At 44.7% G+C, this 25,964-nt stretch overlaps 1 protein-coding gene and 1 pseudogene across 4 annotated transcripts in view; both read right to left on the bottom strand.

Moving 5' to 3' along the window:
• The window catches only part of RPH3AL (rabphilin 3A like (without C2 domains)), a 136,521-nt gene that overhangs the window by 104,022 nt on the left and 6,535 nt on the right, over positions 1–25,964 (bottom strand). For 2 of the 4 annotated variants that reach the window (XM_043903319.1, XM_043903324.1), the window contains exon 1: positions 11,894–12,033. The exons of 1 other annotated variant lie outside the window; for it this stretch is intronic. The gene's annotated coding sequence lies outside the window, so the exon portion shown is untranslated. Of the gene's footprint in view, positions 1–9,078; positions 9,234–11,893; positions 12,034–25,964 lie in introns of those variants that run through there. One more of the 4 variants, XM_043903321.1, reaches the window with a different exon arrangement.
• LOC122695940 lies at positions 7,378–7,468 on the bottom strand (annotated as a pseudogene).

Below are 25,964 nucleotides of genomic sequence, written 5' to 3'. Positions count from 1 at the left end.
AATGACTGAATCTAAGTGGAGGGGCTTCTTTGTCCTGTTTGTCCAGCTTTTCTGTACGCGTTGAAAACTTTCACAAGAAAACTTCCATGATGAACTCTCAACGGCTAAAGCTGGAACTGTTGTTTTTTTAAATTTTTTTTATGTGGACCATTTTGAAAGTCTTTATTAAATTTGTTACAATATTGCTTCTGTTTTATGATTTGTTTTTTGGCCAGGGGCATGTGGGTTCTTAGCTCCCAACCAGGGATTAAACCCACACCCTCTGAATCAGAAGGCCAAGTCTTTTTTTTTTTTTTTTTTTAAGAAGGCCAAGTCTTAACCACTGGATTGCCAGGGAAGTCCCAAAAGCTGGAACACTTTTTCCAACAATAAAAATAACAATAGTACTGGATTATAACCCATAAAATAAATATGATATAAAAATTGAATAAATAGGCGAGGTAGACAACTCTCTCTTACAGAAGGGCACTGGTTAACAAATACAGGCACACCACATTTAATTGTGCTTTGCAGATAATTATGTTTTTCAGCAAATTGAAGGTCTGTGGCAAACTTTCACTGAGCATCTACTGGGGCCATTTTTCTAACAGCATTTGCTCACTTTTTGTGTCTCTGTGTTACATTTTGGTGATTCTTGCACTATTTCAAAATGTTCATTACTTTTATCATTGTTACGTGATCTATAATCAGTGATCTTTGATGTTATTATTGCCAAAAGATTACAACTTACTGAAGGCTCAGATGATAGTTTGCATCTTTTAGCAATAGAGTATTTTTTTATTTGAGGCATGTATGTTGTTACGAGCTTCCCTAGTGGCTCAGACAGTAAAGAATCTGCCTGCAATGCAGGAGACCTGGGTTCATTCCCTGGGTTAGGAAGATCCCCTGGAGAAGTGAATGGCAACATATTCCAGTATTCTTGCCTGGAGAATTCCATGGACACAGGAGCCTGGTGGGCTACAGTCCATGGGGTCGCAAAAAGTCGGACACAACTGAGTGACTTTAATTTACTCAGGTTGTTACATTGTTTTTTAGACACAATGCTACTGCACACTTAATAACTACAGTACTATGTGAACATAACTTTTACAAGCACTGGGAAACCAAAAAATGTGTGACTCTCTTTGACATTCGCTTTATCCCAGTGGTCTGGAACTGAACCTGAAATATATGTGCAGTCTGCCTGCTACAGAAGGAATGAAGGAAACAGAAGAATCAGCATTAAAGCAGCCTAGTAATAACTGTTGCAGGCCAGATTCATGGACGGATACTAAAATTACAAAGTTAAAAGAATAGTAACTTTCCAGGGGAGACACCTTGCAGATAACTACCTTATCCAAGTCATCAAGACTAGTATCACCAGTGATAAGACACATGGACATCAAGGCCCTCCTGATACCATGCACTGAGAAAGATACATCATCATTCTAGTGGTATTCCTGCCCAAAACACACAACTGCAATGTAAACATGAGAAAATATCAGATGAATCCAAACGGAGAGATGCTCTCCATAACAACTGACCAGAACTCTTCTGAAATGTGAAGGTCATAAATGATAAGGAAAAACTGAGAGGACTTCCCAGGTGGTCCCGTGGCTAAGACTCCACGCTCCCAATGCAGGGGGCCTGGGTTTGACCCCTGGTCAGGGAACTAGATCCCACATGCTACAGCTAAGACCAGTACACCAAATATATTTTAAAAATTTAAAAAAACAAACTGAGGAGCAGTTACATTGTTATATAAGATATTAACAAGGCAAGCAGGGTTGGGGGTAGGCAGGAACTCTGTGAACCATTCTTTCTGACTAAATGGAAACCTAAATAATTTCAAAATAAAAAGCTTTAATTTGTTTCACAATTATAAAACAACAAGTTCAGGACTTCCCTGGTGGTCCAGTGATTAAAAAATCTGTGCTTCCAATGTAGGGGACATGGGTTCAATCCCTGGTCAGGGAACTAAGATCCCACATCCTGTGTGGCCAAATAAATATATAAAATAAAAACAAGGTTGATTAAAGGTATCTGTTATTCAGAATCATATATACCAAGGGATACGTGACATGCTGTGGCCTCAAAGGACGGTGCCCACATCCGCCCCACAGCCCAAAGCCCAGCTGGGGAAGGTGAGAAGGGACTCAAGGGGTGACTGTGAGGGTCCCCACTTCCCCGCATGAGGTGTGGGCTGGAGGGAGCAGGAGTTAGAGGAGGAAGGGGTTAGATGTCTGCCAAGGTCTTTGTTATTTCTGAGACAAAGGACGACTCCACAAAAGGAAAAGAAGACATAATCCAGAATTTCACACATGTGGACTTCTTCGTGTCAGGCAGTTTGTATGACGTCTATTGCTTGAAATTATTGCACTTGGGGACTTCCTGGCGGCCCAGTGGTTAGGACTGAGTGCTTTTACTGCCGAGGGCCCGGGTTCAATCCCTGGTCAGGGAACTAAGATCCTGCATCTTGCAGGTCACAGCCAAAAAAATAAAAATAAAAGAAACTGTTGAACCTGTATTATTTCTATACCTTAAGATGGCATGGACTAAATACTAGATGACATTTTTTTTTTCTATTTATTTTTTTTATTAGTTGGAGGCTAATTACTTCACAACATTTCAGTGGGTTTTGTCATACATTGATATGAATCAGCCATAGACATTTTTAACTAAGTAACTTTCCAACCTACTTAGTGCCTTTTTTCATTACTTTTGCTTTATTTATTTTTAAACATTTTATCTTTTTTAAAATTAATTTTTATTGGAGTATAGTTGTAGTTTTGCTTTAACAATGAGTTGAGTCATCCATGACACTTGACCTCCCCCATTAACCTGGGGAGCATTTTGTCTCATTACCACTGTATGTTATCAGTGTATTCTCCTCAGGGAGAATTTACAGTGTGTTCACATACCCACCAGTCAGAGATGACGCTGACCTAGGGAACAAGTGCAGTACAATATTAATAGTAGAATCTAAAGCAGTGGGCCTACAAAGGTGGACACCACAAACTTCTTTCAACTCTGATATATATTTTTAATATTTCATGATAAACTATTATTAAATAAAATTACAAAAGAATACTTTGGGCATGCAAACCATAAACCAGATTCACAGCCTCAGTGGAAGAATGCGCCTAGGAGGCCCGTCTGCAGAAAAATACACCCACGCCTGTTCCTTCTCCCCACGGGTGTCCGCAGGAGACAGGGCTCTGTCTGGAGGAAGGAGAAACAGTGTCGTGGCCAAGGCCAGGGACCTGCAGAGTCTCCACATAAATACATTCAGTCTTTGGTTTCAAACCAAGTCAGAAAATGGGCAGCAGCCACAGGTTTTATTAGCTCCAAATGAATCTGGCAATGGACACCCAGGCTGACCAAGCAGGCCCCAACCTGGTCATGTACCCCAGGTGGCCCGGCCAATGGCTGATGAATTCTCTTCTTCTGCCAAAACATAAAGGGCAGACTCCTTCTGAGTCTGTTTTTTGGGGCAGGTATCTGGGATCCGCCTTCTGGCTCTGTGTGAATTATTAGCTCAGTGACCTTGGCAGCTTCCTTCATCTCTCTAGGCCTTAGTTGCCTCATCAGTAAAATGAGTAGCTGCTTCCTGGCCCGTGGGGAAGAGTAAATTAGATCAGTGGTTCTGAATCAGGGTGATTTTGTTCCCCCAGGAAGTACCTGGGGGCCAGATGGGTAGTGGGGAGAGGTCAGGATACTGCGAAACACCTTACAGTGCATAGCAGAGCACCCCACCCTGAAACAACATAAGATTAGCCAGACGAAAATGTCAAAGCGCCAGTTAGAAAAACTCTGATTTAAATGGTATAGGTAACACATATAGATAGGACCCATAATACTGTGCAGTCTCAGTGAAGGGCTGCTGCCTCTACCATCATCATCACTATCACCATCACCACAGTTACCATCATCACCATCACCACTGTTATCATCACCACCACCATCATCAGTATTATTCGCCTGAAATTCTCAATACCCAGGTAGGAAGCATCAGTGAACACTGCTGTACTGAACTGAATAAACAGGACATTCCCAAATGTCCCTTCAATCCCCTAAGCTCACCTGAGGGAACTGAAGCAGGTAGTAGCTATGAGATGGGTAAGGGGAGTGGGAGGGGGGAGCCTTGGAGAAAGGGTCTGAGCAGACGATGGCAGTATCAGCCAACACCCTCATTTTACACTGAATGTGGGCGTTCTGTTCTGAGCATTTGACATGTATTAATTCATTTTACTCTCTCAATGGCCCAGGAGGTCAGTTTATAATAGAATAATATATTATAATCATATTCTATTATTACTCCCCACCATGAGCATAAACGCTGAACTGCAGCTTCCCCAGTGGGAGGGAGCAGCAGCTTTGCAGAACTCACCCTCTGCTTGTCGTCAGTCCTGGTACTTACCTGCCTGCTCTACAAAGGACCTTAGAAGGCGTGGCCCTGTCTCCCAGTAGCCTGCGTGTGTGTGGATGGTTCTGTGCCTTTCATTCAGTACTGCGGGAAACGCCCAGAGGAGAGCATTTCTGGGCAGGGCAGATGCCTGGTGAGCAAAGTGTATATCAACAGGGAAGAGAAGCCAGCAAGAGGGAAAAGGGCATGTGGCTTTCCTGAGAAGGGTGGGGACCATGTTGGTGAGGCCAGAAACCGATCCTAGGGCCCATCTCCAAAGGAGCCAGGAGTGGGCCAGTCTAGAATCACTGCTGGGAGGACCCCACCAACCTGGTCACTTTCCTGCCTCTCTGCCTTTTCCTCAATGCCACCAGCAGGATCTCCCTCAAAAAAAAAAAAAAAAAAAACAAGAAAAAAAACAGGCCTAGAATCCATCCTCAGAGAAGTCAGGACGGGGAGTAGCTGGGGTGCTGATATACACAGCCAGGCTATAGAAACCGAGCCCAGGGGACATGGTGGGTGGAAGGAATGACCAAGAAGAGGTGAGCGGGATGAGTCCGGAGCTCCCAGTGGGGAAGGGAGAGGAGGATGGGAAGGGCTGGGGCTGAGAAGTGGCTACCTGCGGGGACATGGCTGGCTCCCCACATGCAGGTACATCCCAACTGTGCACTTTAAGTGCAAGTGGAATTCTACTGGTTCTGAGGTCTTGAAAATGAGGACACAAGGGAAACCCAAAATGTCACACAGGAGAAGCAAAAGGTATTTCTGCTCAGTATCTATGGGAAGACCCACCACTTATTGAGAATTTACTATTTCTCAAGCTGGGTGCCAAGTACTTTATAGAATCATCATCTCTATTTCACAGCAGGTTTTAACACCTGCATTTTACAGGTGAGCAAACCAAGGCTCAGGGAAGTACATGATGTACCCAAAGTCACACAGCGTGTGAGTGACAAAGCCCAGGGTTTGAACTTCAAGCTCAGGCTCTTGATCTCAAGGGTATCCCAAGTTCTTAGCACTTAACAGAAGTATGTGTGCTTTGGGGCCTGAAGACAGTGAAGAATCTGCTGGCAATTTGGGAGACCTGGCTTCAATCCCTGGGTTAGGAAGTTCCCCTGGAGAAGGAAATGGTAACCCACTTCTGTATTCTTGCCTGAGAAATCCCAGGGACAGAAGAGCCTGGCAAGCAACAACCCACAGGGTTGCAAAGAATCTGATATGACTGAGTGACTAACACTCTCACTTTCCCATGCCAGTCACCCTCACCCACACACAATCTTTCATTATCCTTTCAAGTAGAGACAATGAATAATATTCTAAATAGGGAAAACAATGTTAAAAAAAAATAAGAAGGCAAACAACCCAGTTAAAAATAGGCAAGAAACCTAAACAGATACCTCACCGAAGAAGATATACAAGATGGCAAATAAGCATAAAGATGCTCAATGTGATAGGTCATTGAGGAACTGCAAATTAAAACAACGCAATATACCACTGCACACCTATTAAATGGCCAAAATTCAGAACACTGACAATACCAAATCTGACAAGGATGCTGTGCAATAGGAACTCTCATTCACTGCAAAATGGTCCAGCCACTTTGAAAAGCAGTATCTTACAAAACCAAATGTACTCTTATTATATGATCCAACAGTTACATTCCTTGGTGTTTACCCAAAGAATTGGAAACCTACATCTTCACACATATAAATATGGCATACTAAGGTTTATACCAGATTTATTCATTATTGTCAAAACATGAAAGCAACCAAGATGTCCTTCAATAGGTGAATGAATATGTAAACTGTGCTATATCCAAACAATGGAATAAAACTCAGCAATAAAAATTTTAAAAAAAATTTAATAAATAAAAAAATTAAAAAGCTACCATGCAATGAAAAGACATGGAAGAAGCTTAAATGCATATTGCTAAATGAAAGGAGCCAGTCTGAAAGGTATGATATTCTGAAAAAGATAAAACTACAGTGGCAGTAAGGAGATCAGAAGTTCAGGGGGAGCAAGTGACAGATGAATAGGTGGGACACAGGGGATTTTTAGGACTGTGAAACTATAATTCTGTAATAATATGGTCATGGTGGATACATGTCCTTATACATTTATCATAACTCATAGAATATACACCAGGAGTGACCCCCTAAAGAAAACTATGGGCTTTACTTTACAATAATGTATCACTATCATGCGTGTATTGGTGGTTCAGTGGTAGAATTCTCGCCTGCCACTCGGGAGGCCCAGGTTCGATTCCCAGCCATTGCACTGCACTCTGTGTTTGGGGCTTCCCTGGTAGCTTAAACAGTAAAGACTGCCTGCAATGTGGGAGACCCGGGTTAGATCCCTGGGTTGGGAAGACACCCTGGAGAAGGGAATGGCAACCTACTTCAGTATTCTTGCCTGGAGAATTCCATGGACAGAGGAGTCTGGCAGGCTACAGTCCATGGGGTCACAAAGCAGACCCGACTGAGTGACTAACACTATTACCATCAGCTCATCATTTGTAACAAATGTACTGCATTGATGTAAGGTGTTAATAATGGGACTTCCCTGGTGGTACAGTGGTTAAAGATCCACTTGCCAATGCAGGGGACACGGGTTCTGGAAGATTCCATGTCCCATGGGGCAACTAAGCCTGTGCTATGCAACTACTGAGCCTGGGCACCCGAGAGCCTGTGCTCCATGAAAGAAGCCACCCCAGTGAGAAGCCTGGGTACTGGAACTGGAGAGTAGCCCAGTGCGATCAGAAATAAATATGCGTGGGAGTCCCTGACCACGGCAATTCTATACCACTGAACCACCAATGCAAGCGTGATAGTGATACATTATTGTAAACTAAAGCCCATAGTTTTCATTAGGTGGTCACTCTTGGTGTACACTCTGTGAGTTATGACAAACGTATGACACGTTAAAAAAGTTAATAATGGGAAACTGGGGTAAGGGAGAATGTGGGAACTCTACACTTCACTCAATTTTTTTCTATAAACTTAACCGTATGCGTGTTGTCAGGCCCGAGAGCCTCTTCCATCCTTGTCAAGGGGAGTGCTAACCTTCTCTCCTTTCATACAACACGTTTCTATAAACTTTAAAAAAAAATTTAAGTCAAATGCTACCAGTGAGATAGGGGGAAGTTTTTTCTCTTTTTTTTGGGAAATTTTTTCTTAATTTTCTTCTATAGACAAAAAATATATTGCCCTCATCTTCACCAATGAGAAAGAATCTTGTGACACTCTATAATTATAATTAGATGTGTATAAGGTGTCATACTTTTTAAATTGTTTTCGCATTGATTAACAATTTGATCTCCTCCTATCTGCAAACGAGGAGAGTGCGTACTGTTTGTGCCTTTATTCCACAAACATCTCCATCCATATCTCATGGCTCACATGGCTGGGAGACACAGCCTAGCACTGAAGAGGGAAAGGTCTTCATTGGATGCGTCACAATTTGAATGCATGCATTTCTTTCTTTACTTGTTAATCTCTGTAAGGTCTGTAGGGAGAGAGGTCACCTCTGTTTTGTTGGCTTTGAATACCCAGTGCAAACTGTATACGAGTGGGAGGAATCCTGAATGAATCAGACAATATCTCTAATAAATGCTGGGACTGTACCAAGAAGAGTGGGAGCAAAGAGCAGGCTCATTAGGCATTCTCTCTACAGCAATCGCAGAGGACTTCCAAGTGGAAGAAGGTCTAGCAGAGAGCTGAAAGAGAGAAGTAGGGCTGTGGCAGGCATTCCAGGAAGAGAGTTGTCCTGGTAGAATTGCCAGAAAGGCAGAGGGCTCTCTGAAAGCTAGACTGGAAAGTAGCTCAGAGAATGGCTGGTTAAGGCCATAGGCAATTAGGACACAGCTCCTGGGCAATAATTTATGGCAGGTTGAGATCAGAGACCTGGGGCTTCCTGGTAAGTCGTGAAAACAGCCACGTGCATGCTTAGATGCTCAGTCGTGTCCGACTCTTTGTGACCCCATGGACTGTAGCCCACCAGGTTCCTCTGTCCATGGGATTTTCCAGGCAAGAATACTGGAGTGAGTTGCCATTCCCTTCTCCAGGGGATCTTCCCAACCCAGGGATCAAACCTGCGTTTCCTGCATTGTAGGCGGATCCTTTACAGCCTGAGCCACCAAGGAAGCCCAATTTTGTTCTCAGACTTTCACCTGAGTGAGGTCAATAACAGCGGAAAGCGAACACAGATTCCCCTCCTCCCTACATGCACCTCCCCCGGCATCTAGGGAAGGGGAGTGTGGCCAGAAACAGCCAGGCCAAAGGCAGCGTCTCCAAGTTTAAGATTTCCCATTCTACACCATGTGAATTAATTCTTTTAAAATTAAAACAACCCTTCTGGACTTCCCTGGTATTCCCGTGGTTAAGAATACACCTGTCGAGGCAGGGGACACAGGTTCGATCCCTGGTCCGGGAAGATCCCAGGAGCCGTGGCTCAACTAAGCCCAAGAGCGGCAACTAGCCGCACTCTAGAGCCCAGGCTCTGCAACCAGAAAAGCCCCTGCAATGAGAAGCCCAAGCACAACAAAGACTCAGCACAGCCAACATTAATTAAACAAACAATGCTTCTCCCCCACCCTAAGTAATACCCTCCCAAAAAATGAGTCCTGATAAAACTAATGTTCAGAATTGCAAGTCTAGTTTTATATCACAACAGCACTAAGAGCGGTGAACACTTACATGGCACCGTGGCTGTATCATAACTCACGCATTCCCTGAAGCCACGCTGGGGGTACCCAGCACCCCCATTTTGCACCCCAGCACACTACAGGGAGTGGCCCCACGCCAGACAGGGAAGCACGGACGGTGAGCTCTTTCTCCCAGGTGACATAGCTGGTGACAGTCTTACTCCCACAGACAGTCCCAGCGTGTGAGTTTGGAATCAGGCTCTGCAGTGAACCTACTATGTAATTTGGGAGTAGCCACATTTCCCCACCCTTTGTTTCATCCTCTGTACAATGCAGGTCATGACACTGTCCCCAGCAGGTCTTGTCCAGGGTGAACGGAGTAAAAGTTCTAGACACAGTGCTTGGCCCAGAGTTGGCCCTCAAAGGGAAGAAAAACCTTGTTTTTAAATCAAACCTGCTTCTGAACTCCTGGGGATAGTCTCTGAACTAGAAGGAAAAAAATGGAACAATTAAACAACAACAACGAAAATCTGTGACCCTGACGACCACAGGCTCAGCTGATGAATGAAATCTTAGCCCAGGGCTGTTAGCCAGGCTGTCCTGACCAAACTGCAGGGCAGGAAACCGAGTGCTTCCTCTTTCTGCAGGAATCGGTTCTCTGACCCAGAGAGGAGCTTCCTGCAGCAGACCCCACCCGCTTCCCCCAGAACATTCCACACTCAGCGAGGAGATCCCAGGAATGGGCCACTGGGCCCAGCTGGGGGAGACAGGCACCTCCCTTTCGGGCCTCCACACACAACTTCTGATCCACACCCCTGCCCAGCTCCCACCACCTCCCCTCAGTTCAGTTCAGGGCTCAGTCGTGTCCGACTCTTTGCGACCTCATGGACTGCAGCACGCCAGGCTTCCCTGTCCATCACCAGCTCACAGAGCTTACTCAAACTCATGTCCAATTGAGTCGGTGATACCATCCAACCATCTCATCCTCTGTCATCCCCTTCTCCTCCCGCCTTCAATCATTCCCAGCATCAGGGTCTTTTTAAATGAGTCAGTTCTTCCCATCAGGTGGCCAAAGTATTGGAGTTTCAGCTTCAGCATCAGTCCTTTCAATGAATATTCAGGACTGATTTCCTTTAGGATGGACTGGTTGGATCTCCTTGCTGTCCAAGGGACTCTCAAGAGAGAGACCCAGAGTTGGCTCATCAACCCAGAGCTGCCTCTCTCCAATGTCTCTAGGCTGCCAGCCAGCGCCAGCCAGCAGGAGATGGGCCAGTGGCTGAGCTTCTGGTCCTCAGCCATGACTCTAGTTTGGCTTCTTACACACTTTTTCCTTAGGCCCCTGGCTGGTCATCCTGCCTCATTACAAACAATGGGTACCAGGACTCTGTCTCTTCAAGGACAGTCATGAATCACCGCCCCCACTCCAGCACCTTCAATGGCTCCCACTGCTCAAGTTTGGAGTCCATATCCTGGGATTCAAGATCCTCCACAATGCAGTCCAAGCCCAAAGTCCAGTCCCTACAGGACTCATGTGCTCTGTGCTGTGGTCAGTAGCTCAGTCGTGTCTGATACTCTGCCACCCTTTGGACTGTAGCCTGCCAGGCTCCTCTATCCATGGGATTTTTCAGGCAAGAATACTGGAGTGGGTTGCCATTTCCTTCTCCATATGTTGCAACTAAAATGGATACCAAGATTTGCACACACTGGGGATTGGAGGGAGATTCAGGAGGGAGGGGATATATGTATACTTTGAGTGGATTCATGTTGTTGTATAGCAGAAACTAACAACACTATAAAGCAATTATCCTCCAATTAAAAAATTTAAAAAAAAGATTTTCACACACACATTTGCACACCCGCTGGTAAGATACACCCTCTCCCACCTCCATCTTGCTAGATCCTACCCCTCCCCGACACCAGCTGACTCTTCCAGGAGCCCTTTCCTTTCTGAGCCTCTGAATTCCTCCAGCACACTGTTCCCAAACCTCAGGCATCCCCATGCCACCTGCCATCCATACTACTCTTTACTTAATATTTCTCTTTAAGTCAACTCACTCTTTTACTTAAGTTTATTTTTTAAAGGAAACTCCACCACAAAGAGAAAACCGTATCTTTTGCTATAAATAGAAGGGAACTTTAAAACAAAAAGTCATGGTCTAATGCACACTAAAATAAATACCTAATCATTACAATGTTTAAAGTGCTCATCTGTATAAAATACTTACTATTACTGTATGCATGCGTGCTCAGTCTTGACCCAACTCTTTTGTGACTCCATGGACTTTAGCCCGCCAGGCTCCTCTGTCCATAGGATTTCCCCAGGCAAGAATACTGGAGTGGATTGCCATTTCCTTCTCCAGGGATCGAACCCACATCTCTTACATCTCCTGCATGGCTCTTGGTTTTCCTGGTCCTGTCTCACAGTCATCTGGAGACCAGACACAATTTAGCCCCCCTTCCAGTGCCTTCACATGCAATAAAAAATATTTAACAAACAGAAAGTTCCAATTTGTTCAGTTGTAGTAATGGGGCCCTTTTCTCCCCCTGGCTCTGGGCCCATTTCTTCCAAAGCACACATCCCCTCCTCCATCCACCCCTAACCTATCCTGGCCTACAGGATGGTGCAGAAAGTATAGCAACTGTCAAGGGGGTGCAGGGGTGCTCCTCCCTTCTCCAATCCCTGCCCCCTCTCCCTGGGAAGCCACAGGCCTTGGAGTAACCCAGAAAAAAGCAAGTCAACCATTAACACTGCTCTCCCAGCAGACACACCCTTCCCGGGAGTTAGCAAAGTTCTAGGAAAAGCCTTGGCTCCAGAAAAAATGAAATCTTCCCATCCCCTCACTGCCAAAGACCCCCAAAACACCTACCAGGAGCCGAGGGGTCTTGGCCTGGGCCTGGGCCTGCTGGCGTCTAGAAAGAGGCGGGTCCCCTCTCCCCCGCCACGCGTTGTCAGGGGCGACCCTGATGAAGATCTGAATCACTGGGACTTAAGTCAATAAGTGGCAGCCGCGGGAAGGCCCAGCTGGAGCCAAACCAAGGCCTGGATTCTCTGGGTGGACTGACGCCCAGCTGAAGCCAATCCATGGGTGACCAAGTTCCTCCTAATGACATTTTCTAAAGCTGAACAGAGGAGGCTGGGGGGGCTACAGTCCATGGAGTGGCAAAAGAGTTGGGCACGACTTAGCAACTAAACAACAACAAAGTCAAACAGATGAAGGACACCTTCAATTAGAGGGAGGCCTCTCTTGGGAATGTTTGCATTCTTTTTTTTTTATTGTTTAAAGTCTCGCCACTTTTACAAGTTTTAAGGACTTTGTTGTTGTTTTTTAAAAGGGCACATTTTACGGAAAGGTATCCAAACTATTCATTCCAGGCAGTGGACGTCAGCACCTCATGACTTCCTGAAACTGCTGGGGGTGGGACATCCATCTGGGTGTAGCTCCCTACGAAGAAGGTAAGCTGAGGCCTAGATAACATGACCAATGACTCAAACGCCACAGCCTCCCACGTGCATCTCGAGGAGGGCAAAGGTCATGCAGGGAGGAGCTGACACCTGCCTGAAGGGCCAAGGAAGGTGACAAGGATCCCATTGTTGACTTTTCAGAGTGCAAACAAGCTAATGACAGGAAGAAAGGTGGTGAGAAGAAGAACACCACATCTAGCACCTAATCCCCAGTGGGGAACAAAAGCAGGTGCTGCTAAGCGGGAGGGATGGACATCATCACGAAGAGGTTCTCAAAATGGGTTTCATGGTTCCAGCCATGCCTGAATCAGTCCTTTGATCCCCAACTTGCCAGGTCCACCGAGTCCACTTTTCAGTGAAACTAGTTTGAGTTGGGTCTTTGCCATTTGTAATCAAGAGTCCTGAGTAAGCCACCCACCCAGGGGCAGGAAGGAGTAAGAATGCACCACAGGTACTAACCACACACACTCAGCACCCATCATCACCTTGACGGGTCCCTCTGACGGACACCTAGACACGGTTTACGGCAAACACACCTCCAGTGGACAACAGGACATGGTGTCCACCCCTGCAGAGGTGCTTGCCACAACTTCCCGTGGCTCTCCATCCAGAATTGCTCAATGACTCCTGATACCACCATCACCCCCAGAGCTGGAACAGCACGTGGTTTCATCCTGCACACCAGCTCCACATCGCTGGTAATGCCTGCCTGGAACACCATGCTTGAAGGACTGCAAGGCTCTCTCTGGCCTCAGTGGGAAAGGGTGCTGATTAGTGACGGCTGGCACGAGGGGAGGAACAGAGAGTATCAGTACATGTGCCACGTATTTCGCTTGCCCCTCAGGATCTCATAGATGACCACCCAGGCAAGAAATTTCCTTCAAATCTAATTGCCTGGAAAAGCCCTCAGCGTCTGGTCCCCTGCTCCTTATGGACCTCACGAACTGTGTAAATAATACATTTCCCCCCCCTGCTTTGATCACTCATTAGCTCAGAGTTAAATCTGTGGCTCAACCACAGTAAACCATGCACAGCTCAATGGCCTGAATATATAGCCTAACTCTTGCCCTGGTTGTGACTTTCCAGTAAATTTAGGTTTCTCCTGACCTTATTTTTATGGGTTCCTATTAATTACATGGGCTTCCCAGGACACAGTGGTAAAGAATCCACCTGCAAATGCAGAATATGCAAGAGACGTGGGTTTGATCCCTGGGTCGGGAAGATCCCCTGGAAAAGGAAATGGCAGCTACTCCAGTATTCTTGCCTGGAGAATCCCATGGACAGAGGAGCCTGGTGGGGTTAGAATCCAGGGGCTCACAAAAGAGTCAGACACAACTTAGCGACTAAACAACAAAAATACATATACAAACAAATATTTAAAAAATCTACACATAGCTGTGGCATTAAGTATCTACTTTAGCTCTAGTTTCTTATATATTCAAGGGGTATAGAGAAATATATGTTCTTATTAGTATCTCAATTCCTTTATAGAAAAAGATGGAGGCATAACTGGAGAGATGGATGGATGACAGACAGGAAAACCAGGAAGAATAAGCCACTGTCTGTGCCTGAGAGAATTCAGAAGATCATTCCACTCTGTTGTGAACAGAGTCCAGGATCCAAGATGGGAAGACAGGCTTTCAATCCCAGCTCTGACCAAATGTGTGGCTGTGAGGGGGAAAAATTCCTCACATACCCACTTCATCCCATGCCCAGCCAACCTGAAGGTTTATCAGCTATTAAATGCATATAAAACAATCTGTCCTACTTCCCTCACTAGATTATAACAGAAATTAAACGTGGAGGTTAGTGGCTGCTAATCGGAGGTAAGGCACCAGCCTCCAGCATCATTATCAGCATTGATAACAACATGCCAGGCACCCAGCGCACGGCCTAAGTCAGAAGATGGCCAGCCGCAGAGCTCCTAGAAGTGCTGCAAGGAATTCAAAGAGAAATGAGCCTTTGGAACTCACATCTGCAGGCAGGATCCTTCCCTGCCTCCCACTCTGATGTCTGAGAGAGCTCCCGAGTAAAGGACTTCAATTCCCTGCTCCTCACAGCAAAAGAAAAAGCCCCATCCAGGATCAACCCCCTTCTTAGCCCTGGAAATGGCCCCAGGCATGAAGGGCCTGGGGCGCCCAGTGCCCCCTCCCTCTCCCGACCACAGCATCCCTGCCACAAAGGGCAGATGGCACAGCACACATTACCTGCAGGCCTGCTGAAAGCAGTGAGCTGAGGCTGGTAGCCATGGGGTTGGGGACGTGATTGGCAGCTGACCCTCACACCTGCCTCCCGCCGGACCTCACCATTTCCTGACCCCTCTTGTCCCCAATCAGAGGCCCATTTATTCCACAATCACCAGGGTTTCCAGGCACCTGAATCAGCACCGATGAGTTTCAAACAGCAGGTGAAAATGAGACAATGATAATAAATGGGGTCCTTTTCAGTGAGCTTTTCAGCAGGGCGTGAGCTAGACCTTGCTTTTCAGGAGAAGCAGACAAAATTCACAAAGGTAGGAAGACTAATTCTAAATTCTGGAATGTTCCCTGCCTGGCGAAGAGTTGAAAGTGAAGGCCCGGGGGTGGGGGAGGTGGACAGTCAGAGGGCTGTTTCCAAATAAATTCAAGAGACAAAATAAGGTCTCGTGCAGTTTAAAAGCAGATCCATCCTCGGCAGAGCATTCTCCAAGGTGGGGGTGGAGGGACCCTTGCCATAGGCCACTTGCATTCCATCAGATGCCCCTTCTTCCCCCTGGCTTCATTGTGGACTCCAGAATCCCTGAGTTTACACAAGGACTAGTGACTCTTCCAGGGGTGCACTCAGTCCAAGCTGGCATATTAGAGGTCCCTTCCTTGAGAATCAAGGACAGTGGCTGAGAGACTGAAGTCTCAACTGCTCTCTGGAACAATAAGATGCAAATGAATGGGGCTAATGGAGGGGTCATGTTCCCCAGGTGGAAATGCCTGGGAAAGAGAAAGGTGGTCTGCAGTTGAGAGCCAGGAGAGGAGAGCCGAAATAGCGCTGAGCAAACGCAAGTCAGAGAGAGGGCTCCTGGGCCTTCCTCTGATCCGTGTGCTTGATCCAGCCCTTCCTGGGGCCTGAGCTTCTGTGAGATACTCTAGTGTCCTGGCAACAAATGCCCATTTCCACTGTCTGCAGCGAGGCCAGCCCTAGTGAGCCACAAGTTCTATTTAGCCTGATTAATACGATGTCCATTTCCCTTCCCCCAGCTCGTTAAGCATGGACATCTCAGCCACTCTCTGGGCTGATTAAGAATATATGCAAGTGAAAGTGTGGTTGTTTAGTTGTGTCCGACTCTTTGCCATCCCATGGGCTGTTGCATGCCAGGCTCTTCTGTCCATGAAATTCTCCAGGCAAGGATATGGGAATAGGTTGCCATGCCCTCCTCCAGGGAATCTTCCAGACCCAGGAATTGAACCCGGGTCTCCTGCATTGCAGGCAGATTCTTTCCAGTCTGAGCCACCAGGGAAGCCCTTAAGACTACCTGGGGGGATGCAAATCAGTGGCCGGTGGAGAGAAGAGGTTACAGTGCCAGAGGGACTCAGGTCTGGCTCCATCTAGTGGGGTGACCTTGAACTATAACCTCCCTGACGGGCAGGTTCTTCTCAATTGGGCTGCCGCAGGTGCCTCTTAAATCCACTCCTGGCCCTCTCCAATCTGTCTGCATCACATATTCACAAAGAGCTCTTCGAAATGCCAGCCATTTGTAACCATTAGGGAAACCATCAGCTGAGTCTTCTAGAGATGCCCTTAGCCCAAACTGGCATATTGAGGTCCCTCCTTTGAGAAGCTAGGAAATTGGCTAAGAGAGTGAAGTCTCAACTCAACTGCTCTCTGGAATTATAAGATGCAAATTTAGGAGTTAACGGAGAGGACATTTTCCCCAGGTGGAAATGCCCAGGGAAGAGAAAGCACCTATGAAACCATCCATGGAAACCCCCCAGCGACTTTCTACTAATGATAAAATTGAAGACTGCCCACGAAAGCCCAGCCTACCCGGGGCCTCCGTAACACACTACACTCTTTCCCCTTGGGGTTGCGGACACCATGATACTCCTCCCGGAGAATGCTTCCCTTAATTCTTCCTCTTCCCAACCCCCTTTTACCCAGTTACCTCTGTTTTGATTTTTTTTATTAACATCAATATTGAACCTTAACTTATGTACTATAAACTTCACCCTATTAAAATGTACAATTCAGAGGTTTTAGTATATTCACAGTTTTACAACCATTACCACCATCTCATTCTAGAACGTTTTCATCACCCCCAAAAGAAACCCTGTACCCATTAGCAGTCACTCCCCATCCTTCCCTCTCCTCAGCCCTGGGAAACCACGAATCTACTTTCTGTCTCTATAGGTTTGCATATTCTAGACATTTCATATAAATGCAATCACACAATATGTAGTCTTTTCTCTATTTCCTTATTTTGGGCTCTAATCTTTATTACTTCTTTCCTTCTGCTTGCTTTAGATTTAGTTTGCTCTTTTTATCCCCTAGTTTCTTAAAGTGGAAGAAGGCTATTGGTTTTAAGTCTTCATCTTAAAAAAATTATATATATTTATATATATATATATATATATATATATATACATATACATATATTTGGCTGTGCTGGGTCTTGGTTGCAGCATGTGGGATCTAGGTCCCTGACCAGGGATGGAACCCGGGCCCCCTGCTTTGGGAGTGCAGAGCCTTAGCCACTGGACCACCAGGGAAGACCCTGTATAGGCATCTTAGATTCCATACAGGGACCTCTCACTCTCGAGTTTCCCCCTTCGCTAAGTTACCCCTCATCACCCTTTCAGGAGTGACCCAGTTTACCACATGACACCCAAACCTGCATCCCAGCCCACAAGGTCCTTTTTCGGGAAGCAAGAAGAGGTTCCCCGTGGTGGAGGAGCGTCTCTTCCACCTGTTGGAAAATGGTTATCATGAATTGAAAACCCTAAAATAAGACGCTACACGGCCATGTGTGAGAAAGTCGCCATCATAAAACCACAAACGGAAACCCTATTCCGTGCGGTGCCCTCATAAGGTTCTCAAACCGCAAAAATGACTTTGGCAGAGCCACCACGATGTCCACAGTCACCTGCAGCTCTGGCCAAGCAAGATGCTCAAAGCAGCTAGTAACCCGCTCCGCAGAACTCTGCCAATGCGGAGATCACGTGGTCAAGAACTGTGTCCACTTTCTGCCATGCTCAAGTCGAAGGTGGAAGGTCCTAACAAGCCCAGGAAGTAGGAGAAAGGTCTTCGAGTCCAGCTTGGGGTCATCAGCCCCTAAGCAGTGACTTCTGCAAATGAGGAAAACCACCAGCAGGATTAGGACGGCAGGTAGAGGTCACCGCAGGAACAGACTCTCAAGAGAAGCAAAGGAATGAAATCTGGGAAACACGGACAGCAGCTCGGTGGCTGATCTAAGATGTGGCCTGGGCTGATATCCACCATTTGGAGTTAGAATTTTGCATTCATCTCTGACCTTTTCTTGGCGAATCTAACTCATGGCACCGTCCCCTGATCAAACACCTGCCCAGACCCTGACATTAACAAGGACAAGCGCTGACAATGCTTAGACCAGTTGAAATTGGGTCGTTTCCTGTCACTAATCCATGTGATTTGATGACATTAAAAAAAAGAAACCAGAAGAGAATTCATTTCTTTTCTCCTTGTAAATGAGGCTCCACTTAAAGCAGAACAATTTCAAAGTTGAGCTTTCTTAGGTGAAGGGTCCCTGAGGGATGGTGCAAAAGAACTCGGGGTCTAGCCCTTGTTGTCTGATTATAGTACCGAATACTCCCTCATCTAACCCCCCTCAACCTGCCCTCTACATTGAAGAGAAATAAACTGGTTTCCAAAAATGAAGTTCGGAAAATAATAGACACTCCTATATTTCACCTAAATTAAGCCAGCATTCTCTATTAACTTTCCACTGGGGACCAAGAGAAAATTGTTTCAAAACTGGGAACTAAATTTAAGGTTATGGGGTTAAAAAAAAACAACCTTCGCTAAGCCCAAAGGTTTGAAGTAGATTTGCCTCACACTTTTAAAAGTTAGAGGTAAAGTGACTACTTGTTTGAGAGGTCACCTTGTCATGTCAGCCCAGGAATTATGGGTTCAAATGGGGTCATGGAAAAATTCAAGGATCGGGCTTCCCACGTGGCTCAGTATAAAGAATCCCCCTGCCACTTCAAGAGACACAGGCTTGATCCCTGGCCTGGGAAGATTCCACGTGCCTTGGAGCAACTAAGCCCATGCACCAGAGTCCGGGAGCCATAACTACTGAGTCCACGTGTAGCAAATGCTGAAGTCCACGTACCCTACAGCCCGTGCTCTGCAACAAGAGAAGCCACCACAATGAGCAGTCCGCGCACTGAAGCTAGAGTAGCCCTCGCTCTCTGCACCTAGAGAAAAGCCCTCACAGCTACAAAGACCCAGCCCAGCCAATAAATAAATAAATACAATTCTTTTTAAAATTTAAGTATTGGTTAAAGACAGCTTCTACTCTGAGTTTTAGCAATAGGACACATTCCACCAAACTTTTGGTGCTATCCGTGGGGCACGTGGCAATGAACAGGATTCTTGGATTGCAAGCACCAGAAACCAGCTGTGGCTGACTTAAGGAGAAAGGGATTTACTGACGGGATACCTCATAGCCGGGAAATAATGGGAAGGCTAAAGATCCTAACATGGAAGAAGACAAGAACCCTGGCAGCTACAGGGTCTGAACCTCATGGTCTAATCAGCTGCTACCACGAGAATAAGAGGCTCCAATATCCTTTCCCTTCCTGCTTCACTCTGCTTAGATTTCAGATCCCAGAAAAAATGATCAAGCAGAGTAGCCTAACTTGGGTCAGCATCCCACCTCTTGACCTGAGTGATGGCTACCTAGCTGTGTTTGCTTTGTAAAAAATTAGGCAAGCAAAATATTTAGAGTTTATGCTGTTTTCTGAACGGATCTTAAGATTTTTTTTTTTTTTATTGTGGACCATTTTTAAAGTCTTTAGTGAACTTGTTACAATACTGTTTCTGTTTCATGTGTTGGTTTTTTGTCCGAGAGGCATGTTGGATTTCAGCTCCCCAACCAGGGATTGAACTAGTACCCTCTGCATTGGAAGGCAAAGTCTTAACTACTGGACCACCAGGGAGGTCCCCTGTATGGATCTTACACATCAATAAAGCACAGAGTTACACCTAACCAGCAACTCCACCCCTAATACAAGTAAAACATGGGAGAGAAATAATACATAAAATTGAAAACATAAATCAACAAGAATACTTACGGCCACTCCATTTATAATAGCCTAAAACTAAAAACAGTCCAAGGCTCTATAAACAGGTAAATGGATAAGCAAATAGCACATATTAAGACAGTGGAATACTGCTCAGCAAGAAAAAGGAAGCAACTAAAATTAAAAAAAAAAAAAAAAGGAAGCAACTACTGATACACACAGGGCCAGCTCATTGGGAAAGACCCTGACGCTGGGAAAGAATGAAGGCAAAAAGAGAAGGGGGCAGCAGAGGATGAGATGGTTAGATAGCATCACTGACTCAATGAACATGAGTATGAGCAAAATCTGGGAGAGAGTGGAGGGTAGAGGAGCCTGGCAGGCTGCGGTCCATGGGATCAGAGTCAGACATGACTTAGCAAGTGAACAACTGATACACATACAACAACAGGGAAGAATCCTAAAACATTATGTCAAGTCAGAGTGAAAGAAGCCTTTTACAAAAGAGTACATACATGTGATTCCATTTATATGAAGTCCTAGCATGGGCAAAACTGATCTGGGAAAAAAATCAGAATGGTTGATTCTAGGGAAGCTGGGAAAGGATTGCCTGGGAAGAGGCATGAGGGAACTTTCTAGGGTGATGGTCATGTTCTCTGTCTTGAAAGGGGTCTGGGTTGCACAGGGATATGCTTTTATCTGAGCTCTTCTGATGAAACATATGAGATTTGTGTATTTCATTGTTATGCACACTTTACCACAAAAGAAAAGACACATAAACAAATACTGAAATCCAGTTAATGATAAGCTTGCTGAAGTATTTGACAGTTTTATCCATCAAAAGATGCTATTAAGATGGTGAATAAGCCAGCCACACACCAAGACAAGTATTTGCACCACATAATAAACAAAGGATTAGTATCAGAATTGGCAATAACCTAATAGGAAAAAAATGGGTAAAGAAAAGTATGGGTGTGTAAATGAGTCAACACATAGCCCGTAAACACATTCCATCTGAGCAGTAATCATCAAAATAACAATTTAAACCACAGTGAGATACTGGCTCACTCTTAACAGAGTGACAAGAGCTAAAAGTGTGGATGATACCAAATACGATGAGGATGTAGAGCAACAAGCCCTCTGGTCCAGAGCTGGAGAGAGAACCAAGAAAGGAGAAGATAACATACAGCCTACGACCTGATGATTCTGCTCTATACATCCTAGAGAAACACACTGAAAAGGATCGTGGTAACAGCAAGGAAAAGTGCAAGCAACCCAAACGTCCATCAGTAAGTGGAGGGGGATAAAAACTGGATCACTTTACAACAGCAGTTAAAAAAAAGGAAAAAGGAATGAACCGTAACTGCATATAACAGCATGAATCTCAAGAACACACACACGGATCAATTAAAAAACGGAATACAGCATGATTCCATTTATAAAAGGCAAAAGCATGCAAACTTTAAAAACATACTGTTTAAAGACATAAACCTACATGCTAAAGCAATAGAGAATAGCAAGCTAATAATGATAAAAGAGAATTCAGGTTAGTGTATCCCCTGAGGATGAGGAGAGCGGAGGTCACATGTAAAGAAGGGAATTTCTAAAGGGCTGTTGATACTGTTTCTTCCATTAGCTGGGCACATACCTGCTTTACTGTTGTTGACTCCTTGTGACCCCGTGGACTGCAGTCCACCAGGCTCCTCTGTCTATGGGATTTCCCAGGCTAGAATACTGGAGTGAGTTGCCATTTCCTTCTCCAGGAGATCTTCCTGACCTAGGGATCAGACCCACGGCTCATGAATTGGCAGGCAGATTCTTCACCACTGAGCCAACTGGGAAGCTGCCTGCTTTATTATTCTTCTTTAAACTGTATATGTATGTTCTATATGCAAATAGATCTATTTCACAATGATTTTTCAATCAAACACTTTCTTATAGTCCAACAATTTCCAGTTAAAGATAAGACTGGGGAGGAAATGATCCTATTCCCTAGCAACAAGAAACATAAAACTCCTAGGAACAAACTTCACAAGAAATGTTCACAACCCTCATAAAAGATCTATGAAACTTTAGTGAGTGCTATAAAAAAGAGAGAATGACAGGAAGACATCAATCAATATGGGGCAGACTATATTTCTAGAGAAGAAAACTCACTATCATTATTATTTTATAAATTTAATATCATTCTAAATCAGATTCCAATGGTATGTGCAGAAGAGCAATACAATGATTATAAATTTCATAGAAAAGAATGAACAAATGGGCAAATATAACCAAGGAAATGTTAAAAAAGAACCTGTACTGCCAGGGGCTAACTATATAAAGTCATAATTTTAAAAATATGATAGTGGAACTTCCCTGGTGGTGCAGTGGTTAACACTCTGAGTTTCAAATGCAAGGGGTACAAGTTCAATTCTTGGTCAGGGAACTAAGATCCTACATGCCATGAGGCACATCCCCCCAAAAAAACAATGATAGTGGAAGAAAAAGAGGTCAGTTAATGAAAAAAGAGAAAACCTAGAAGAGTTCCTATTTTGTGCATGATAATAAAGCTAACATTTAGAGTCAGTTGGGGGAAGGAGGGAGGAAATCTAGCATCCAAGACCAAAATCTACTAACCTAGTAACACAGGTTCTTGGACCTGGGAGGCTAAGGGAAAAGAGGGGAGGGAGACACTCATGTTTTGCCTTTTTGAATTTTGAATAACATGGTTATAATGTACAGTTGACCTTGAATATAGCGGAGGGTGGTATCAGGGGCATCAACCCCCATGCTTTTGAAAATTCCCATATAACTTACAGTCAGTCAGCCCTTGATATCCACAGTTCTGCATCCACAGATTGAACCAACCATGGGTTATGTAGTATGATAGTACTTCTTTGGTGAAAAAAAAAAAAAAATCCATGCATAAGTAGACCCACAGAGTTCAAACACATGTTCAGGGGTCAACTGAATAGTCCAAAGAAATAAAAAAAAAAAATTTTTTTAGCAGTGCCACACAGCACGTGGGATCTTAGTTCCCTGACTAGGGATTGAACCCATGCCCTCTGCATTGAAAGCATGGAGTCTTAACCACTGGACCATCAGGGAAGTCCCTTAAGTTTAAATTTCAAATGCAAGTGGTAGGAAAAGCAATTGAACCAAAAGAACTGGTGCACAATTTGGGAAGAAATAAAATCAGGCTTTTATACCTAAACCAAAATAAATTTTGGTAGAATTAGAGTTGAATGTAAAAGAAAGAGCTAAATGGAAAAGTTGACATCATATAAAGAACTAGAAGAAAATATAGGTGAATATTTATCTGAGCTTGGGGTCGGGGAGACATTTCAAATCCAAAAGCAAGGGAAGAAATCATAAAACAAAAGGACTAACCATATGGATCAATCTGCTGGGGCTGCAAAAACAAAATGTCATAAACTGGGCAGCTTACAGAACAGATCTTTTTTTCTCACAGTTCTGGAGGCTGGAAGTTCAAGGTCAAGGTGCCAGGCAATTCAGTTCCTGGTGAGGGTTCTCTTCCTGGCCTGGAGACAGCTGCCTTCCTGCTGTGTGTCCACATGGCCTTTCCTCAGTACATGTGTGAGGACAGAGACAGAAAGAGAGAGCAAGCCCTCGGCCATCTCTTCTTATAAGGGCACTAATTCCATCATGAGGGGCCCACCCTCATGGCCTTATCTAACCCTAAATGCCTCCCAAACACCCCATCCCCAGTACTATCACATTGGAATTAGGGCCTCAACATATGCATTTCAGGAGAACACAAACATTCAGTCCACAATACCACATAAACATCAGAAACTCTCTATGTTTAATAGTAATAATAGAAAAACAAACACTGGATTGAGAAGAAAATGTGTTATGTATATGACAGTCACTATTCATATGGGTAAGTAAATATTAAATAAAACATAGGTTAGAAAATCATTGATACAGAATGATCTCAATTTTTAAACATTAAATGTGTTTATGTCTGGAGGCTGAGAATCACAGATGTTTATATTCTTCTTTGTGCTTTTGTATGCTTTCTAAATTTTCTATAAGGAATATGAATTACTTCTAAGATTCAACAAAATGACTGTTGTTTTTAAAAAGTGTCACATCATGGTCAAGTAATATCTAAGACAGAGAATCCAGTTCTGCAAAATGTTAGGAGGATGGTTGGTGAGCAGGTGTCCTGCACAGCCTAGAGGGTGATCCGTATGACCAGGAACCCCAGACAGAGGCAAGTCCTTCTCCCCAGAGGAGGCAGGCATGGTGGGAATCTGGCACCAGTGAAAATTCTGCCCCATGGAAAAGGGTTGAAGCTCCAATACTTTTGTTATCTGATGCGAAGAGCCGACTCATTGGAAAAGACCCTGATGCAGGGAAAGATTGAGGGCAAAAGGAGAAGGGGGCGACAGAGGATGAGATGGTTGGATGGCATCACCGACTCAATGGACATGAGTTGACCAAGCTCTGGGAGATGGTGAAGGACAGGGAAGCCTCATGCGCTGCAGTCCACGGGGTCGCAAAGAGTCAGACACAACTTAGCAACTGAACAACAATGGAAGAGGGAAGATTTATTGGAGATGGCTCCAAAGAGACAGACCCAGACCCAGAATGACAAACAGGCAGATCTCAGCTCAAAAAGAGGGAAGAATTTCTATCTCTATGAGCTGCCCCAAAATGCAAAACACCAAACAGTGAACTTTGTGTCATGGTCCACCCAGGACTCAGAGATGAATGGAGGAAGACTTCTTAGATCAGGAAGGGGAGGTAAATTAGACATTAATTTTTAATCATATAATTACTTTTCCTTTAAAAAATTTAAAACAGATTGTATACTTAAAATGAATGACATCAGGTATATAAATTATACATGAAATTATTTTTAATTTAATCATTATCAATGAAATTATTTTTAAAAGTTTAAATATCACAGAGAAGGTGAACTTTCTCTTTGATCATCCCCCCAACACACACACACACACAATGCTGGTGCCCTTCCCTGTGGATAATAGCTACTGTAAGTTTGGAAGGCCTTTTTCTAGACCTTTTAATATGCTTTTACATGTAGGTATATGTTACATATATTTACTTGTGATACTCATGTGTGCTCAGTCCAGTCCGACTCTTTGTGACCCAATGGACTATAGAGCCCACCAGGCTCCTCTGTCCATGGAATCTTCCAGGCAAGAATACTGGAATAGGTTGCCATTTCCTCCTCCAGGCAATCTTCCCCACCCAGGGATGGAACTCATATCTCCTGTGTCTCCTGCATTACAGGCAGATTCTTTACCTGCTGTGCCATCAGGATTTGTATTCATATAAAGTACGGTGGACTATGTGAAAACATTTCTATAAGAGGCATCATAATGTACTTATCACTTTGAAATTTGCTTTCTTCACCTTATAATCTTAGAGAGTCATCATTATTGTTATAGGAAGACCCAACTAATTCTTTCTCAAAGCTGCATAAGACTCCCAGGTATGAAAATGTGAGCTGACGTAGCTGAAGCTATTCCACCACCAGCAAACATTCAAACATGTACAGTTTTCCACCACAGACTGCAAACTGCCACAAAGGCCATCCCAGAACTTTCCACCTGTGCACACATGCTAGGCTTCTTTTAGGGCAGATCCTGAGAAGGAAAATCCCAGTGATGTAGAGCAGATGCTGTTTTACGCTAACAGGTCATGCCTAATTGCTGCCCAAGCCTTAGATCCCAAGGTTTTAAAAACCTGATCCCCGTGAAAAGTCTTGTCAGTTTCAGCTCAGTGTTTCCGCCTACCTGGCATATTCTGCACTTGATTTTGCTCCACTGATCCTCTTTAACTATTCGAATCCGAATCACTACCCAACCATGAGATGGGCTGCCATGGTCGTTGGCAGTGAAGCCAATGGCCACCTTCCTGGCTTCTCAAGGAGAGGACTCTCAAAAGTGGAAGAGGCCCTTCCAAGCTTCTGTGAATCAAAGGGTGCTCTACCAGTAAATGAAAGGGGATGAGGGCTGAGCAAGAAGAAACTATACAAACCCTGGTATCAACTCAACTGCTTGGATGTTGCTGTTCGGTCACTAAGTCGTGTCTGACTCTCTTGTGACTCCATGGACTGCAGTACACCAGGCTTCCTTGTCCTCCACTATTGCCCTAGAGTTTGCTCAAACTCATGTCCGTTCAGTCGGTGATGTTATCCAACCATCTCATCCTCTGTTGCTCTCTTCCCCTTCCTCTTGGATGGGCCAA

Source organism: Cervus elaphus, chromosome 5 (genome assembly GCF_910594005.1).
Source record: "Cervus elaphus chromosome 5, mCerEla1.1, whole genome shotgun sequence".
In the NCBI taxonomy this organism is placed as follows: Eukaryota; Metazoa; Chordata; class Mammalia; order Artiodactyla; family Cervidae; genus Cervus; species Cervus elaphus.
The sequence above is the reverse complement of the archived record's forward strand: the minus strand, read 5'-3'. Positions and strand labels throughout refer to the sequence as shown.